The sequence below is a fragment of the Tachypleus tridentatus genome, chromosome 12 (assembly GCF_004210375.1).
Source record: "Tachypleus tridentatus isolate NWPU-2018 chromosome 12, ASM421037v1, whole genome shotgun sequence".
Classification (NCBI taxonomy): Eukaryota; Metazoa; Arthropoda; class Merostomata; order Xiphosura; family Limulidae; genus Tachypleus; species Tachypleus tridentatus.
This window is the reverse complement of record NC_134836.1, coordinates 93150850-93173474: the sequence shown is the minus strand read 5'-3', so window position 1 is coordinate 93173474 and position 22625 is coordinate 93150850. Positions and strand designations below refer to the sequence as shown.

General features: G+C 31.3%; 1 protein-coding gene across 5 annotated transcripts in view; it reads right to left on the bottom strand.

Moving 5' to 3' along the window:
- LOC143234017 (uncharacterized) overlaps window positions 1-22625 on the bottom strand; it is a 132655-nt gene that overhangs the window by 72928 nt on the left and 37102 nt on the right. The window lies entirely within an intron of this gene.

The window sequence follows — 22625 nt, the reverse complement described above, 5'->3', positions numbered from 1 at the left end:
TCAACTCAACACGCCAGAGGGCGCGCACATCACTGTTAAAAATGATAAAGATAAGGAAACAAAAAACACGCTATTTTTTTCATGAAATATATATCATCAGAATATATTATTTCACTTCATAAATTCAAAAATTTCCCTAGGGGAGCTTCCTCTGCCTCTCTTTCTAGCAGGTCGCATTCAGCATCCTGTAGTGTTGATGTTTACACTTTTGGCACGCACGCATTTTTTTTTCTAGCTATGTCCCTACGGTAATTTGATCTCAAACCTATTATACATCATTGTATCGTAAAAGTCACGCGTAAAAGTCAGTAACCGCAAAAACTTACACCCTTGATAAATTTGGATTGTATCTTTTTTCTTTCTTTTTTTACATTTATTTTAAGTAACCCCAAACTAAAGCTAGCAATAAAATCCTTGACATATGTATATGTCAGAATGAGGCCTTGAAACGAAACCTGAATTAGGCCATGGTAGCCTTGCTCTGGCTTCGTGTTAACTTACTTGGTTCCCATTCTATAGTTATTAATTGTTATGAATCGAAGGTTGAAAACAACAAAAACTTGAAGTAAGAAAATAAATAATTTCCCCCTTACAACCAAAAAATAATGAAATAGGATATGCTAATTATACATTACGGTGTGGGGTATGAAATATTTCACAGAAACTGATATTGACGTGCACAAAATGTTCAGAAACAAAGAATACAGAACAAAATTATTTATCTCGGAACAATATTTGCTTTCCCTTTTAGCCGTGGGGGCGTTATAATTTAACGGTCAATCCCAATATTCGTTGGTAAAAGAGTAGCCCAAGAGTTGACGGTGCGTAGTAATGACTAACCGCCTTCCTCCTCGTCTTACACTGCTAAATCAGGGACGGCTAACTCAGATAGCCCTCGTGTAACTTTGTGCGAAATTCAAAACAAACAATTAATCCATTTTTTAACATTGTAGGATTTTACTATTATCAACTATACTAAAAAATCTCAACTCGTTAATAAACGTTTTGACAAGATATGAACAGGAAAAAATGGCCCAAAATTTAAATAATAAAAACATTATAAGCGTACGAAGTGCTCTAATGGATTGTATTTCTATTTTCTCTCCACTGAGTGTAAAGAGAGAGAGAGAGAAATATTATAAAGTAGTACGTAAGGCACTTGGCTCAGCTATAAACTGCTGAAAGTGGTGTAATAATGTGGGGCAAGTTATCGCAACAGTAAATAAATTTCTGTAATTCCCTTAGAGCGGCGAATAATATACTTAGAGCTTAAAACTGTTGCAGACAATCTTCGTCCCATAATTTTCTAATTCAGTTCTGATGGACAAAGGCTCTTCCCAGACAATAATGATGCATCAATCCAATCCCAAGTTGCCTTGGAAGAACACGACAATGATTTCGTTTATTTTATTTATCTCTTTGCGGCCATCTAAATGTCGTATTTGTTGCTGTAACCTCTATATTACGGATATATTTACGACCAATTGAGGATGTACTTTTAACAAATGGTCTACAATAGGAGAAGTCACTACCGGGTCAAAGGTGGTCTAAAACACTGTTATTTGTGGATTTGAATTAAGTTACTAGTCAGTGTAGATGTGTGTGCATATATATAACTAATTCACGCGTTGACAAAAAAATGTAAAAGATGTAGAAATTACAAAATCTACAGTTTTGATGCGTACAAAATGCTTTTATAATAGCAACCAAATAACATTGGTAACTTCGTTCATCCAGCTATTCACCCAGAAACTACTGAAAAACAAAACAAACAAAAAAACGTAAGAAAGCGATATTAATCAACCAGGAAATAAATATAACACTTATAAAAGTTAGACACAATTGTTCAAGACCACATCCGCTGCCCGCACCCAATTGTGGATCTGGTGGTTTTATCACTTAAAAACCATGCTAAGTAATAACACCGACATTAACGTTTTATGAAAAGAAATGTGCACCCACGTGTTGAAGAACAATACTATTCTACAATGTATTTGAATACTTAAATATATGATACCCAAGCACAACCCATAGCAGTATTAGTTATGCGTAAAACATTAGTTTTTGATACTGATTTTATTTTATCAAAATAAAATAGTATTTTTAAAATAATAAATCAAAAACTACAGCACGTTTTCTGAAATGATAATTGCATTACGAGACATGTTGTAGTTTTCTGAGTACAAAGCTACAAAACGGGCTATCTGCATTCTGTCTGCCGCGGGGAATCAAACACCGGACTTTAACATTGTAAGTCCAGAAACTCATCACTTACCCACCATGGAACATTGTAAGATTGGAAATAAAATTAGAAAAAAACATGGTTACAACGATGAGTTTACCAGTCAGATATTAACCACCATGTCAGTTTCATAAGCAACTTTTATTTTATTAAGGTCCTTTTTCTCCAATATAGTCTTGCAAAAAATTAATAAACATCCTTTCTTCGAAGCAATAATTATAGGTTTGACTAAATACTTTACGAGGCTTAAGGCTAAGTTACATAGAGTAGCCAAAGAGTTGGCAGTGGGTGGTGATGACTAGCTGCCTTCACTCTAGTCTTACACTACTAAAGAAGGGACGGCTAGTCGAGATATCCCTTGTGTAGCTTTGCGCGAAATCAAACAAATAAACGAACAATTTTTGAGTGTTTCCTTATATGTGCTTAAAATTTAAACAAAGGTAATTAAGCATGCAGAATGTTCTTACATTAAAACAGAAAAAAAGTTGGCAAATCTTTCTTTTAGACATCGTACACTTGTATATTTGCAATAACAACACCACAGCTTTTTACTTTCCTCAAAACTTGGATTTACTGTACATTAGTCTCTTGGCTTTTCTCTCATAGAAAATAATTATTTTGCACTGAGTTAATGTATGGAACTGACTTTATATCAATCTATAGAATATACATTATCAGAAGAGAGAAATACTAAGACATTGGTGTGTTTAACTTAGGCATATAGAAAAAGTCAATCAACGATATATGAAAGTCTGTCAAAAGTCTAAAACAAAATGTTTTAGAAGTACTAAAATTCCAAACTAACTGAATGTTTCTACGATATATGGAAGCAGCATTTTTTGAATTCTTTATTAGTAAGTTTTCCCAATGGGAATGACGTACGTTCAGAGACTTACAACGTTAAAACCCTGAGTTCGATTCCTTGCAGCAGACACAGTAAATAACCCAATGTGGTTTTGCATTACAACAAACAAACAAAATTAATAGTGAATAACCAGCAGATAACCAAGGCGTCTATTAATACATATTTTTTATAAGTTTATTTTTTAAGTATTATATAGTCTCTACAATTTCCTTTACATTTTTAAGGCAGCATGTTTCTGTCTTGAATAACAATGTACTTCATCATAGAAAGAACTGAACGTAACAACAAGTGTGTTAGTATACATCATTAGTCTATTATATGATGTCTACTAAAACTTTATACCGAAAATAAAAGCCTGTTTCGTTATTTTAAAATTAAATTGAATTTGTATGTCCTAGAATATTAGGATGAAATTTTATGCTGCAGTATTTTATATACTTGATTATCAACTCAGTTTTCAACAATTAGTGAAACTGAATTGTTAGATATAAATTACCTAATTCAAGCTCTTCTGTTGTTAAATAATGTATTCCAAGACAAATTTAACCAAAATACATTTTGCGGTTTGAAACCAAGTCGTCATTGCATGTTGTTTTATTGTACTTTTGCAGTCTCACATTATGATTAATTTTGACAAGATAAACAGTAGTTACATATGAAACACCTTCGTTAATTTAAACTGTAGGATTTATTAGTTTTAATTACTTCTAACTTGGTGATAAGAGTGGGAGACACACGTCAGAAAGTCTAGTAGGAACAATCCGATAAGAAGCGCAAATCACTTGTCTTTCACCGCGAAAACTAAATTTCCGCGCACTTCTGTATTTGAGGATGAATAAAAGGACAGTTTACTGTGAGCAGAATAAGTAATTATTAAGAAAATGATAAAAATGTGTGTGTGTGTTTTTCTTATAACAAAGTCATATCGGGGAGTCTACCGAGGGGAATCAAATTCCTGATTTTAGAGTTGTAAATCTGTAGACATATCACTGTACCAGTGGGATACATGTGATAAAAATAACCGACATATTTTTAATTAATTTTCCTGTACGTTCTTACCGTTACAAGGCACTCGCGAAGCATATTTTATATTCAGCGAGAAGACAGGCCCACGTGGTGCGCATGTCATGAAAATTATGAAAGCAGTAGCAATTACACCGATGACAAATTTCATAGTTATTAAGAAAACTATAAACTAAAATGTTAATTGCGAATTATAGAGGTCGTTAGCTATGTTCATACACATGCACAGAATTGTCAACTCTTTATATATGAGGAGACAGATGTACGTATGTTGTATACTCTTTCGCTCATCCAATCACCTGGCGTCTGCATATCGGCTTACAAAAGTGTTCCACTTTGAACCTTGTCTCATCATTTCCGTTTAATCAAACCGTACTTATATCGCACTGCGAATAGAAGCGAATTGTAATCAACTGATGTTACGTTTATTAACAGATGTATGCTTTTCTTTGCATTTACGATACATATTATTATATATACCCTCATATGTCAACAAGAGTTACTCAACTGTTTTCATCACCTTCAACTTCAAACTTATAACAAGAATCATCAGACAGAGATAAAGGTCGACATAACCTTTTAAACAACAACTATCTTGAAAACCTAAAATTTGATAACAGAAAATCATTTTCCTATTACTCACTTGTTGTTAAAGTGTCCCATGCTGGGACAGCTGTAAGTTTATGGACTTTCAACGCTACAATCCGGGGCTCGATTATCCACAGTGAACACAGAAAACACTCCAATGCGGCTCTGCTCTAAAATAACCAACGAACCTCGTCAGGTTGTTTTGCAAAGGAATTTCAGTTTTCTTCAAGTGCAGTTCCCTATCTCTTAAATATGTGTCGGTTATATTTTACAAATGTAAATAAAATCGTGCTTCGGCCCTATCTATATAATTCACTTACTTCCACATTATTTATTTATGTCATCTGTAGTTTAGGGCGCTTCGTGTTCATAGCCCGGAACGGCCAGGTAGTTGACGTACTCGATTTGTCATCTGAGGGTCGCGAGGGCGTTATAATGTGACGGTCAATCCCGCTATTCGTAGGTAAAAGAGTAGCCCAATAGTTGGCGGTGGGTGGTGATGACTAGCTCTAGACTTACGCTGCTAAATTAGGGACGGCTAGCGCATATAGCCTTCGTGTAGCTTTGCGCGGAATTCTAAAAGCAAACAAACAAACTTCCTGTTGATACAGTAAATTCTAAATGACATATATCGTACTGTTACAGCTGTAGCTTAATATTGGTTTATTTTATTTTATATTTTGTTGTCTCTATTCGTGCTTGTTAATTACGCTTATTAGGTGTTTTTATTGGCACAATGTGTTGAAAGAATGTTTCAAAATAATACGTATTTTTAGTTGAAATTCTGTATTGCTTTACAACAATCCATATAGTTCTTGTATTATGATGGTCCACATAGCATATTATTTAAAGAATTATTGTAGCGTAAATATATATTTATAATAGTTTATGAAGTTCTTATGTTATCGTGAGTTACTTATTATAATGTTTGAATAATTAGTGGTGTAGTGTAGCATAGATATGTATTCATATAGAAATTTTGCTATACATAGCTTTTGTGTGATAAGTTTGAAAAATCAGTGTGGATTTCAAAGGCAAATCAGACTAAATGACGGTTGTGAAAGGGGGATATTTCTGTGCACTGGGTGCCAAATGAAAATCAGTTTGTGAAAATACATTTCTCTACTGCTGCCGCGAGCGAGAGGGTAGCTTACGCTGACTAGGCCCTTACTCTCGCGTGTGTGATGGATGACGCAACCGTTGCTTGTGCACGTGACCACTTTTCTCTGATGCTATCAGCTGAGTTTCCCATCGCCCTTTAACTGCGGAAATTGATCAAATAACATTTACTATAATGAGGAGCATGTGTTGTTTTTATTATTCGTTCCAGTGCTTGTGTTTCAAGATGACATATTGGTTTGGAGTGCTCAGTATTTAAAAACGCATGAATCAACATTTTTTATGTATCACGTCGTCGGTTTTCCGTGGTTGATGCATTATAAAAAAAGAGCACGCTGTCGTTTTTCTTTTTTTCTTATATGAGAAATAAAAGATTCGCCGAAGGGTATTCGTCTAGTGATTTCTGTTTCTCTTTGTTATCTTATAGTTTCAGCATAGACGAATACACCGACATAAGCAGTGACAGACTCTACATATTATACGAATCCATTCGTATCACATTATAAAAGTTAGCTGTGTAATATTAACACACACTTATGTAAACATCTACCTCGGGTGCCCACACTACTCACAAACTTTATGCTATTCGTTTAATTAACCACCCGTATGATACACATAAGAGTCACGCTAGGTGCCGCCGCTTTCTGCATACATTCCACTTGCCATTAAAAGTCCTTCGATCAACCAGATTAGTCGCTATAATCACCTACTTATATGCTAACTTTACCTTCGAATATGTCGATAAAATACAGGAATATACTTCTTTTAAAATATGTTTAGTAAATAGATAAGTCAGTGTTTTCACTGGGATCACGTGTTTAGATGAAAATTTCATTGGAAACTGAGATGTCTGTACTGAGACATTGCAAAGACCACTTTTGGAATCAACCTGCAATCACACTATACTAGTTGTAGAACTAGTGAACACTCAGATAATCCTGTGATATAATAACATTAATTTCACTGTCCTTATTTATCCGTATTAATATGATAACACTAATCAACAAAATTCATTGCATGTCATATTAAACTAAATTAATTCATCTACTGTGGTAACTCTGACCCATAACATCTGCTTCATTACTTACAGAACTCAATTAAATGATAACTCTACATCCACATATACACCCTTCACATCAGTAGCTGGTAAACTTTGCCAATCAAACATCTACATCCTCTATATTATATCTTCTATAAATTAAATATCTACATCCTCTAGCTACAACTATATTAATTAAACATCTACACCCTTTTGCTACTACTATACTTCATTAATCAAATATCTACATCCTCTAGCTCCTACCATACTCCATTAATCAAACATCTACATCCTCTAGCTGCTACTAGACTCCATTAATTAAACATCTACATCCTGTAGCTCCTACTACACTTTATTAATTAGGCATCACATCCTCTAGCTACTACTACACTCTATTAATTAAACATCTACATCTTCTAGCTACTACTACACTTTATTAATAAAACATCTACATCCTCTACCTATTACACTTTCTTAATTAAACATCACATCTTCTAACTACTACTAGACTCCATTAATCAAACATCTACATCCTCTAGCTGCTACTATACTCCATTAATCAAACATCTAAATCCTCCAGCTACTACTACACTTTACTAATTAAACATCACATCCTCTAGCTACTACTACACTCTATTAATTAAACATTTGCATCCTCTAGCTACTACTACAATTTATTAATTAAACATCTAAATTATTTAGCAACTACTACAATCTATTAATTAAACATCTACATCCTCTAGCTACTACTACACTTTATTAATTAAACATCTACATCCTCTAGCTACTACTACACTCTATTAATTAAAGATTTACATCCTTTAGCTACTACTACACTCTCTTAATTAAACATCTACTTCATCTAACTACTACTATACTCTATTAATTAAACATCACAACCTCTAGCTACTACTAGACTCCATTAATTAAACATCTACATCCTCTACCTACTACTACACTTTATTAATTAAACATCATATCCTATAGCTACTACTACACTCCAATATTTATACATCTACATCCTCCAGCTACTACTGCATTCCATTAATTAAACATCTACATCCCCTAGCTAATACTACACGTTATTAATTAAACATCTACATCCTCTTGCTGCTAACATAGTCCATTAATCAAACATCTACATCCTCTTGTCTAGTTACTACAATACTACATTAATGAAACATCTATATCCTATATCTATTACTTATACTCCATTAATTAAACATCTACATTCTCTACCTACTACTACAATTTATTAATTAAACATCACATCCTCTAGCTACTACTAGACTCCATCAATTAAACATCTACGTCTTCTTGCTACGAGTACACTTTATTAATTAAGCATCACATCCTCTAGCTACTACTATACTTTATTAATTAAACATCACATCCTCTAGCTACCACTACATTTATTAATTAAACATCTACATCCTCTAGCTATTACTACACTTTATTAATTAAACATCACATTCTCTAGCTACTACTAGACTCCATTAATCAAACATCTACATCCTCTAGCTACTACTACACGTTATTAATTAAACATCTACATCCCCTAGCTACTACTATACGTTATTAATTAAACATCTACATCCTCTTGCTGCTACTATAGTCCATTAATCAAACATGTACATCCTCTAGTCTAGTTACTACTATACTACATTAATGAAACATCTATATCCTATATCTACTAATATACTCCATTAATTAAACATCTATATCCTATATCTACTAATATACTCCATTAATTAAACATCTATATCCTATATCTATTATTATACTCCATTAATTAAACATCTACATTCTCTACCTACTACTACACTTTATTAATTAAACATCACATCCTCTAGCTACTACTACACTTTATTAAATAAATATCTACATCCTCTAGCTACTACTACACTTTATTAATTAAACATCACATCCTCTAGCTACTACTAGACTACATTATCAAACATATACATCCTATAGCTACAACTACAGTCTATTAATTAAAGAGTTGCATCCTCTAACTACCACTACACTCTGTTAATTAAACATCTACACCCTCCAGCTACTACTACACTTTATTAATCAAGCATCACATCCTCTCGCTATTACTACACTTTATTAATTAAACATCACATTCTCTAGCTACTACTAGACTCCATTAATCAAACAACTACATCCTCTAGCTATTACTACACTTTATTAATTAAAAAATCTACATCCTCCAGCTACTACTACACTATTAATGAAACATCTACATCCCCTAGCTACTACTGCACTCCATTAATTAAACATCTACATCCTCTAGCTACTACTACACGTTATTAATTAAACATCTACATCCTCTAGCTGCTACTATAGTCCATTAATCAAACATGTACATCCTCTAGTCTAGATACTACTATACTACATTAATGAAACATCTATATCCTATATCTACTAATATACTCCATTAATTAAACATCTATATCCTACATCTATTATTATAGTCCATTAATTAAACATCTACATTCTCTAGCTACTACTAGACTCCATTAATTAAACATCTACATCTTCTAGCGATAACTACACATTATTAATTAAACATCATATTCTCTAGCTACTACTAGACTCCATTAATCAAACATCTACATCCTCTAGCTATTACTACACTTTATAAATTAAACATCTACATCCTCTAGCTACTACTACACTCTAGTAATTAAATATCTACATCCTCTAGCTGCTACTATACTCCATTAATCAAACATCTACATTCTCTTGTCTAGTTACTACTATACTACATTGATTAAACATCTATATCCTATATCTACTACTAAACTCCATTAATTAAACATCTATATTCTACATCTACTATTATACTCCATTAAACTTCTACATTCTCTACCTAATTCTACACTTTATTAATTAAACATCACATCCTCTAGCTACTACTAGACTCCATTATCAAACATCTACATCCTCTAGCTACTACTACAGTCTATTAATTAAACATTTGCATCGTCTAGCTGCTACTATACTACTACATTGATTAAACATTTATATCCTATACCTACTAGTAAACGCCATTAATTAAACATCTATATCCTACATCTACTATTATACTCCTTTAAACTTCTATATTCTATACCAATCACTACACTTTATTAAGTAAACATCACATCCTCTAGCTACTACTAGAATCCATTATCAAACATCTACATCCTCTAGCTACTACTACAGTCTATTAATTATACATTTGCATCGTCTAGCTACTACTACATTCTGTTAATTAAACATCTACATCCTGTAGCTACTACTACTCTCCATTATTTAAAAATCGACATCCTCTAGGTACTACTACACTTTATTAATTAAACATCTACATCCTCTAGCTACTAATACACTCTATTAATTAAACATTTACATCCTTTAGCTATTACTACACTCTATTAATTAAACATCTACATCATCTAACTACTACTATACTTATTAATGAAACATCTACATCCTCTAGCTACTACTACACTCTATTAATTAAAAATTTAAATCCTCTAGCTACTACTACACTCTATTAATTAAACATCTACATCATCTAACTACTACTATAATCTATTAATTAAACATCACAACCTCTAGCTACTACTAGACTCCATTAATAAAACATCTACATCCTCTACCTACTACTACACTTTATTAATTAAACATCATATCCTATAGCTACTACTACACTCCAATAATTATACATCTATATCCTCCAGCTACTACTGCACTCCATTAATTAAACATCTTCATCCTCTAGCTACTACTACACTTTATTAATTAAACATCACATCCTCAAGCTACAACTACAGTCTATTAATTAAACATTTGCATCGTCTAGCTGCTACTATACTACATTATCAAACATCTACATCCTCTAGCTACAACTACAGTCTATTAATTAAAGAGTTGCATCTTCTAACTACCACTACACTCTGTTAATTAAACATCTACATTTTCCAGCTACTACTACACTTTATTAATCAAGCATCACATCCTCTAGCTATTACTACACTTTATTAATTAAACATCACATTGTCTAGCTACTACTAGACTCCATTAATCAAACATCTACATCCTCTACCTACTACTACACGTTATTAATTAAACATCTAGATCCCCTAGCAACTACTATACGTTATTAATTAAACATCTCCATCCTCTTGCTGCTACAATAGTCCATTAATCAAAGATGTACATCCTCTAGTCTAGTTATTACTATAATACATTAATGAAACATCTATATCCTATATCTACTAATATACCCATTAATTAAACATCTATATCCTATATCTATTATTATACTCCATTAATTAAATATCTACATTCTCTACCTACTACTACACTTTATTAATTAAACATCACATCGTCTAGCTACTACTACTATTCCATTATTTAAACATCTATATCCTCTAGCTACTACTACACTTATTAATTAAAAATCTACATCCTCCAGCTACTACTACACTATTAATGAAACATCTACATCCTCTAGCTACTACTGCACTCCATTAATTAAACATCTACATCCTCTAGATACTACTACACGTTATTAATTAAACATCTACATCCCATAGCTACTACTACACATTATTAATTAAACATCACATCCTCTTGCTTCTACTATAGTCCATTAATCAAACATCTACATTCTCTTGTCTAGTTACTACTATACTACATTGATTAAACATCTATATCCTATATCTACTACTAAACTCCATTAATTAAACATCTATATCCTACATCTACTATTATACTCCATTAAACTTCTACATTCTCTACCTAATTCTACACTTTATTAATTAAACATCACATCCTCTAGCTACTACTAGACTCCATTATCAAACATCTACATCCTCTAGCTACTACTACAGTCTATTAATTAAACATTTGCATCGTCTAGCTGCTACTATACTACTACATTCATTAAACATTTATATCCTATATCTACTAGTAAACGCCATTAATTAAACATCTATATCCTACATCTACTATTATACTCCTTTAAACTTCTATATTCTCTACCTACTACTACACTTTATTAATTAAACATCACATCCTCTAGCTACTACTAGAATCCATTATCAAACATCTACATCCTCTAGCTACTACTACAGTCTATTAATTAAACATTTGCATCGTCTAGCTACTACTACATTCTGTTAATTAAACATCTACATTCTGTAGCTACCACTACACTCCATTATTTAAACATCGACATCCTCTAGGTACTACTACACTTTATTTATTAAACATCTACATCCTCTAGCTACTAATACACTCTATTAATTAAACATTTACATCCTTTAGCTATTACTACACTCTATTAATTAAACATCTACATCATCTAACTACTACTATACTTATTAATGAAACATCTACATCCTCTAGCTACTACTACACTTTATTAATTAAGCATCACATCCTCTAGCAACTACTACACTTTATTAAATAAACATCACATCATCTACCTACTTCTACACTCTATTAACTACACATCTACATCCTCTAGCTATTACTACACTTTATTAATTAAACATCTTCATCCTCTAGCTACTACTACACTTTATTATTTAAACATCACATTCTCTAGGTACAACTAGACTCCATTAATCAAACATCTACATCCTCTAGCTACTACTACACGTTATTAATTAAACATCTACATCCCCTAGCTACTACTATGCGTTATTAATTAAACATCTACATCCTCTTGCTGCTACTATAGTCCATTAATCAAACATGTACATCCTCTAGTCTAGTTACTACTATAATACATTAATGAAACATCTATATCCTATATCTACTAATATACTCCATTAATTAAACATCTATATCCTATATCTACTAATATACTCCATTAATTAAACATCTATATCCTATATCTATTATTATACTCCATTAATTAAACATCTATATCCTATATCTATTATTATACTCCATTAATTAAACATCTACATTCTCTACCTACTACTACACTTTATTAATTAAACATCACATCGTCTAGCTACTACTACATTCCATTATTTAAACATCTACATACTCTAGCTACTACTACACTTTATTAATTAAACATCACATCCTCTAGTTAATACTACACTCAATTATTAAACATCTGCATCCTCTAGCTATTACTACACTTTATTAATTAAAAATCTACATCCTCCCGCTACTACTACACTATTAATGAAACATCCACATCCTCTAGCTACTACTGCGCTCCATTAATTAAACATCTACATCCTCTAGCTACTACTACACGTTATTAATTAAACATCTACATCCCATAGCTACTACTACACGTTATTAATTAAACATCTCATACTCTTGCTTCTACCATAGTCCATTAATCAAATATCTACATCCTCTAGTCTAGTTACTACTATACTACATTAATGAAACATCTATATTCTATATCTACTAATATACTCCATTAATTAAACATCTATATCCTACATATATTAATATACTCCATTAATTAAACATCTACATTCTCTAGCTACTACTAGACTCCATTAATTAAACATCTACATCTTCTAGCTATTACTACAATTTATTAATTAAACATCTATATCCTCTAGCTATTACTACACTTTATTAATTAAACATCTACATCGTCTAGCTACTGCTACACTGTACTAATTAAACATTTACATCCTTTAGGTGCTAATACACTCTAGTAATTAAACATCTACATCTTCTTGCGACGAGTACACTTTATTAATTAAGCATCACATCCTCTAGCTACTACTATACGTTATTAATTAAACATCACATCCTCTAGCTACCACTACACTTTATTAATTGAATATCAACATCCTCTAGCTATTACTACACTTTATTAATTAAACATCACATCCTCTAGCTACAACTACAGTCTATTAATTAAACATTTGCATCGTCTAGCTGCTACTATACTACATTATCAAACATCTACATCCTCTAGCTACAACTACAGTCTATTAATTAAAGAGTTGCATCTTCTAACTACCACTACACTCTGTTAATTAAACATCTACATTTTCCAGCTACTACTACACTTTATTAATCAAGCATCACATCCTCTAGCTATTACTACACTTTATTAATTAAACATCACATTGTCTAGCTACTACTAGACTCCATTAATCAAACATCTACATCCTCTACCTACTACTACACGTTATTAATTAAACATCTACATCCCCTAGCTACTACTATACGTTATTAATTAAACATCTCCATCCTCTTGCTGCTACAATAGTCCATTAATCAAACATGTACATCCTCTAGTCTAGTTATTACTATAATACATTAATGAAACATCTATATCCTATATCTACTAATATACTCCATTAATTAAACATCTATATCCTATATCTATTATTATACTCCATTAATTAAATATCTACATTCTCTACCTACTACTACACTTTATTAATTAAACATCACATCGTCTAGCTACTACTACATTCCATTATTTAAACATCTATATCCTCTAGCTACTACTACACTTAATTAATTAAAAATCTACATCCTCCAGCTACTACTACACTATTAATGAAACATCTACATCCTCTAGCTACTACTGCACTCCATTAATTAAACATCTACATCCTCTAGATACTACTACACGTTATTAATTAAACATCTACATCCCATAGCTACTACTACACATTATTAATTAAACATCACATCCTCTTGCTTCTACTATAGTCCATTAATCAAACATCTACATTCTCTTGTCTAGTTACTACTATACTACATTGACTAAACATCTATATCCTATATCTACTACTAAACTCCATTAATTAAACATCTATATCCTACATCTACTATTATACTCCATTAAACTTCTACATTCTCTACCTAATTCTACACTTTATTAATTAAACATCACATCCTCTAGCTACTACTAGACTCCATTATCAAACATCTACATCCTCTAGCTACTACTACAGTCTATTAATTAAACATTTGCATCGTCTAGCTGCTACTATACTACTACATTCATTAAACATTTATATCCTATATCTACTAGTAAACGCCATTAATTAAACATCTATATCCTACATCTACTATTATACTCCCTTAAACTTCTATATTCTCTACCTACTACTACACTTTATTAATTAAACATCACATCCTCTAGCTACTACTAGAATCCATTATCAAACATCTACATCCTCTAGCTACTACTACAGTCTATTAATTAAATATCTACATTCTGTAGCTACCACTACACTCCATTATTTAAACATCGACATCCTCTAGGTACTACTACACTTTATTTATTAAACATCTACATCCTCTAGCTACTACTACACTCTATTAATTAAACATTTACATCCTTTTAGCTATTACTACACTCTCTATTAATTAAACATCTACATCATCTAACTACTACTATACTTATTAATGAAACATCTACATCCTCTAGCTACTAATACACTTTATTAATTAAGCATCACATCCTCCAGCAACTACTACACTTTATTAAATAAACATCACATCCTCTACCTACTTCTACACTCTATTAACTAAACATCTACATCCTCTAGCTATTACTACACTTTATTAATTAAATATCTTCATCCTCTAGCTACTACTACACTCTATTAATTAAACATCTAGATCATCTAACTACTACTATACTCTATTAATTAAACATCACAACCTCTAGCTACTACTAGACTCCATTAATAAAACATCTACATCCTCTACCTACTACTACACTTTATTAATTAAACATCATATCCTATAGCTACTACTACACTCCAATAATTATACATCTACATCCTCCAGCTACCACTGCACTCCATTAATTAAACATCTACATCCTCTAGCTACTACTACACGTTATTAATGAAAAATCTACATCCCCTAGCTACTACTATACGTTATTAATTAAACATCTACATCCTCTTGCTGCTACTATAGTCTATTAATCCAACATCTACATCCTCTAGTCTAGTTACTACTATACTACATTAATGAAACATCTATATCCTATATCTACTAATATACTCCATTAAATAAACATCTATATCCTATATCTATTATTATACCCCATTAATCAAACATCTACATTCTCTACCTACTACTACACTTTATTAATTAAACATCACATTCTCTAGCTACTACTAGACTCCATTAATCAAACATCTACATCCTCTAGCTGCTACTACACTCTGGTAATTAAACATTTACATACTTTAGCTACTACTATACTTTATTAATTAAACATCACATCCTCTAGCTACCACTACATTTATTAATTAAACATCTACATCCTCTAGCTATTACTACACTTTATTAATTAAACATCACATCCTCTAGCTACTACTGCACTCCATTAATTAAACATCTACATCCTCTAGATACTACTACACGTTATTAATTAAACATCTACATCCCATAGCTACTACTACACATTATTAATTAAACATCACATCCTCTTGCTTCTACTATAGTCCATTAATCAAACATCTACATTCTCTTGTCTAGTTACTACTATACTACATTGACTAAACATCTATATCCTATATCTACTACTAAACTCCATTAATTAAACATCTATATCCTACATCTACTATTATACTCCATTAAACTTCTACATTCTCTACCTAATTCTACACTTTATTAATTAAACATCACATCCTCTAGCTACTACTAGACTCCATTATCAAACATCTACATCCTCTAGCTACTACTACAGTCTATTAATTAAACATTTGCATCGTCTAGCTGCTACTATACTACTACATTCATTAAACATTTATATCCTATATCTACTAGTAAACGCCATTAATTAAACATCTATATCCTACATCTACTATTATACTCCTTTAAACTTCTATATTCTCTACCTACTACTACACTTTATTAATTAAACATCACATCCTCTAGCTACTACTAGAATCCATTATCAAACATCTACATCCTCTAGCTACTACTACAGTCTATTAATTAAATATCTACATTCAGTAGCTACCACTACACTCCATTATTTAAACATCGACATCCTCTAGGTACTACTACACTTTATTTATTAAACATCTACATCCTCTAGCTACTAATACACTCTATTAATTAAACATTTACATCCTTTAGCTATTACTACACTCTATTAATTAAACATCTACATCATCTAACTACTACTATACTTATTAATGAAACATCTACATCCTCTAGCTACTAATACACTTTATTAATTAAGCATCACATCCTCCAGCAACTACTACACTTTATTAAATAAACATCACATCCTCTACCTACTTCTACACTCTATTAACTAAACATCTACATCCTCTAGCTATTACTACACTTTATTAATTAAATATCTTCATCCTCTAGCTACTACTACACTTTATTATTTAAACATCTACATCCTCTAGCTACTACTACACTCTATTAATTAAAGATTTAAATCCTCTAGCTACTACTACACTCTATTAATTAAACATCTAGATCATCTAACTACTACTATACTCTATTAATTAAACATCACAACCTCTAGCTACTACTAGACTCCATTAATAAAACATCTACATCCTCTACCTACTACTACACTTTATTAATTAAACATCATATCCTATAGCTACTACTACACTCCAATAATTATACATCTACATCCTCCAGCTACCACTGCACTCCATTAATTAAACATCTACATCCTCTAGCTACTACTACACGTTATTAATGAAACATCTACATCCCCTAGCTACTACTATACGTTATTAATTAAACATCTACATCCTCTTGCTGCTACTATAGTCTATTAATCCAACATCTACATCCTCTAGTCTAGTTACTACTATACTACATTAATGAAACATCTATATCCTATATCTACTAATATACTCCATTAAATAAACATCTATATCCTATATCTATTATTAATCAAACATCTACATTCTCTACCTACTACTACACTTTATTAATTAAACATCACATTCTCTAGCTACTACTAGACTCCATTAATCAAACATCTACATCCTCTAGCTGCTACTACACTCTGGTAATTAAACATTTACATACTTTAGCTACTACTACACTTTATTAATTAAACATCTACATCCTCTAGCTGCTACTATATTCCATTAATCAAACATCTACATCCTCTTGTCTAGTTACTACTATACTACATTGATTAAACATCTATATCCTATATCTACCACTAAACTCCATTAATTAAACATCTATATCGTACATCTACTATTATACTCCATTAAACTTCTACATTCTCTACCTACTACTACACTTTATTAATTAAACATCACATCCTCTAGCTACTACTAGAATCCATTATCAAACATCTACATCCTCTAGCTACTACTACAGTCTATTAATTAAATATCTACATTCTGTAGCTACCACTACACTCCATTATTTAAACATCGACATCCTCTAGGTACTACTACACTTTATTTATTAAACATCTACATCCTCTAGCTACTAATACACTCTATTAATTAAACATTTACATCCTTTAGCTATTACTACACTCTATTAATTAAACATCTACATCATCTAACTACTACTATACTTATTAATGAAACATCTACATCCTCTAGCTACTACTACACTTTATTAATTAAGCATCACATCCTCCAGCAACTACTACACTTTATTAAATAAACATCACATCCTCTACATACTTCTACACTCTATTAACTAAACATCTACATCCTCTAGCTATTACTACACTTTATTAATTAAACATCTTCATCCTCTAGCTACTACTACACTTTATTATTTAAACATCTACATCCTCTAGCTACTACTACACTCTATTAATTAAAGATTTAAATCCTCTAGCTACTACTACACTCTATTAATTAAACATCTAGATCATCTAACTACTACTATACTCTATTAATTAAACATCACAACCTCTAGCTACTACTAGACTCCATTAATAAAACATCTACATCCTTTACCTACTACTACACTTTATTAATTAAACATCATATCCTATAGCTACTACTACACTCCAATAATTATACATCTACATCCTCCAGCTACTACTGCACTCCATTAATTAAACATCTACATCCTCTAGCTACTACTACACGTTATTAATGAAAAATCTACATCCCCTAGCTACTACTATACGTTATTAATTAAACATCTACATCCTCTTGCTGCTACTATAATCTATTAATCCAACATCTACATCCTCTGGTCTAGTTACTACTATACTACATTAATGAAACATCTATATCCTATATCTACTAATATACTCCATTAAATAAACATCTATATCCTATATCTATTATTATACCCCATTAATCAAACATCTACATTCTCTACCTACTACTACACTTTATTAATTAAACATCACATTCTCTAGCTACTACTAGACTCCATTAATCAAACATCTACATCCTCTAGCTGCTACTACACTCTGGTAATTAAACATTTACATACTTTAGCTACTACTACACTTTATTAATTAAACATCTACATCCTCTAGCTGCTACTATATTCCATTAATCAAACATCTACATCCTCTTGTCTAGTTACTACTATACTACATTGATTAAACATCTATATCCTATATCTACCACTAAACTCCATTAATTAAACATCTATATGGTACATCTACTATTATACTCCATTAAACTTCTACATTCTCTACCTACTACTACACTTTATTAATTAAACATCACATCCTCTAGCTACTACTAGACTCCATTATCAAACATCTGCATCCTCTAGCTACTACTACAGTCTATTAATTAAACATTTGCATCGTCTAGCTACTACTACAGTCTATTAATTAAACATTTGCATCGTCTAGCTACTACTACACTCTGTTAATTAAACATTTATATCCTGTAGCTACTACTACATTTATTAAGTAAACATCTACATCTTGTAGCTACTACTACACTTTATTAATTAAGCATCACATCCTCTAGCTACTAGTACACTCCATTAATTAAACATCTACACCCTCTAGCTACTACTAGACTCCATTAATTAAACATCTACATCTTGCACCTATTACACTTTATTAATTAAGCATCACATCCTCTAGCTACTACTATACTTTATTAATTAAACATCACATCCTCTAGCTACCACTACACTTTATTAAATAAATATCTACATCCTCTAGCTATTACAACACTTTATTAATTAAACATCACATCCTCTAGCTACTACTAGACTACATTATCAAACATCTACATCATCTAGCTACAAGTACAGTCTCTTAATTAAAGAGTTGCATCCTCTAACTACCACTACACTCTGTTAATTAAATATCTACATCCTCCAGCTACTACTACACTTTATTAATCAACCATCACATTCTCTAGCTATTACTACATTTTATTAATTAAACATCACATTCTCTAGCTACTACTAGACTCCATTAATCAAACATCTACATCCTCTAGCTACTACTACACGTTATTAATTAAACATCTACATCCCCTAGCTACTACTATGCGTTATTAATTAAACATCTACATCCTCTAGTCTAGTTACTACTATAATACATTAATGAAACATCTATATCCTATATCTACTAATATACTCCATTAATTAAACATCTATATCCTATATCTATTATTATACTCCATTAATTAAACATCTATATCCTATATCTATTATTATACTCCATTAATTAAACATCTACATTCTCTACCTACTACTACACTTTATTAATTAAACATCACATCGTCTAGCTACTACTACATTCCATTATTTAAACATCTACATACTCTAGCTACTACTACACTTTATTAATTAAACATCACATCCTCTAGTTAATACTACACTCAATTAATTGAACATCTGCATCCTCTAGCTATTACTTCACCTTATTAATTAAAAATCTACATCCTCCCGCTACTACTACACTATTAATGAAACATCCACATCCTCTAGCTACTACTGCACTCCATTAATTAAACATCTACATCCTCTAGCTACTACTACACGTTATTAATTAAACATCTACATCCCATAGCTACTACTACACGTTATTAATTAAACATCTCATACTCTTGCTTCTACCATAGTCCATTAATCAAATATCTACATCCTCTAGTCTAGTTACTACTATACTACATTAATGAAACATCTATATCCTATATCTACTAATATACTCCATTAATTAAACATCTATATCCTACATATATTATTATACTCCATTAATTAAACATCTACATTCTCTAGCTACTACTAGACTCTATTAATTAAACATCTACATCTTCTAGCTATTACTACAATTTATTAATTAAACATCTATATCCTCTAGCTATTACTACACTTTATTAATTAAACATCTACATCGTCTAGCTACTGCTACACTGTAGTAATTAAACATTTACATCCTTTATGTGCTAATACACTCTAGTAATTAAATATCTACATCCTCTAGCTGCTACTATACTCCATTAATCAAACATCTACATCCTATAGTCTAGTTACTACAATACTACATTAATGAAACATCTATATCCTATATCTACTAATATACTCCATTAATTAAACATCTATATCCTATATCTATTATTATACTCCATTAATTAAACATCTACATTCTCTACCTACTACTACACTTTACTAATTAAACATCACATCCTACAGCTACTACTAGACACCATTATCAAACATCTACATCCTCTAGCTACTACTACAGTCCATTAATTAAACATTTGCATCGTCTAGCTGCTACTATACTACTACATTGATTAAACATTTATATCCTATATCTACTAGTAAACGCCATTATTTAAACATCTATATCCTACATCTACTATTATACTCCTTTAAACTTCTATATTCTCTACCTACTACTACACTTTATTAATTAAACTTCACATCTTCTAGCTACTACTAGAATCCATTATGAAATATCTACATCCTCTAGCTACTACTACAGTCTATAAATTAAACATTTGCCTCGTCTAGCTACTACTACATTCTGTTAATTAAACATCTACATCGTGTAGCTACTACTACACTCCATTATTTAAACATCGACATCCTCTAGGTACTACTACACTTTATTAATTAAACATTTACATCCTTTAGCTATTACTACACTCTATTAATTAAACATCTACATCATCTAACTACTACTATACTTATTAATGAAACATCTACATCCTCCAGCTACTACTACACTATTAATGAAACATCTACATCCTCTAGCTACTACTGCACTCCATTAATTAAACATCTACATCCTCTAGCTACTACTACACGTTATTAATTAAACATCTTCATCCTCTAGCTACTACTACACTTTATTAATTAAACATCTACATCCTCTAGCTACTACAACACTCTATTAATTAAAGATTTAAATCCTCTAGCTACTAGTACACTCTATTAATTAAACATCTACATCATCTAACTACTACTACACGTTATTAATTAAACATCTACATCCCCTAGTTACTACTATACGTTATTAATTAAACATCAACATCCTCTTGCTGCTACTATAATCCATTAATCCAACATCTACATCCTCTAGTCGTTACTACTATGCTACATTAATGAAACATCTATATCCTATATCTACTAATATACTCCTTTAATTAAACATCTATATCCTATATGTATTATTATACTCCATTAATTAAACATCTACATTCTCTACCTACTACTATACTTTATTAATTAAACATCACATCCTACAGCTACTACTAGACTCCATTATCAAACATCTACATCCTCTAGCTACTAATACACTCTATTAATTAAACATTTACATCCTTTAGCTATTACTA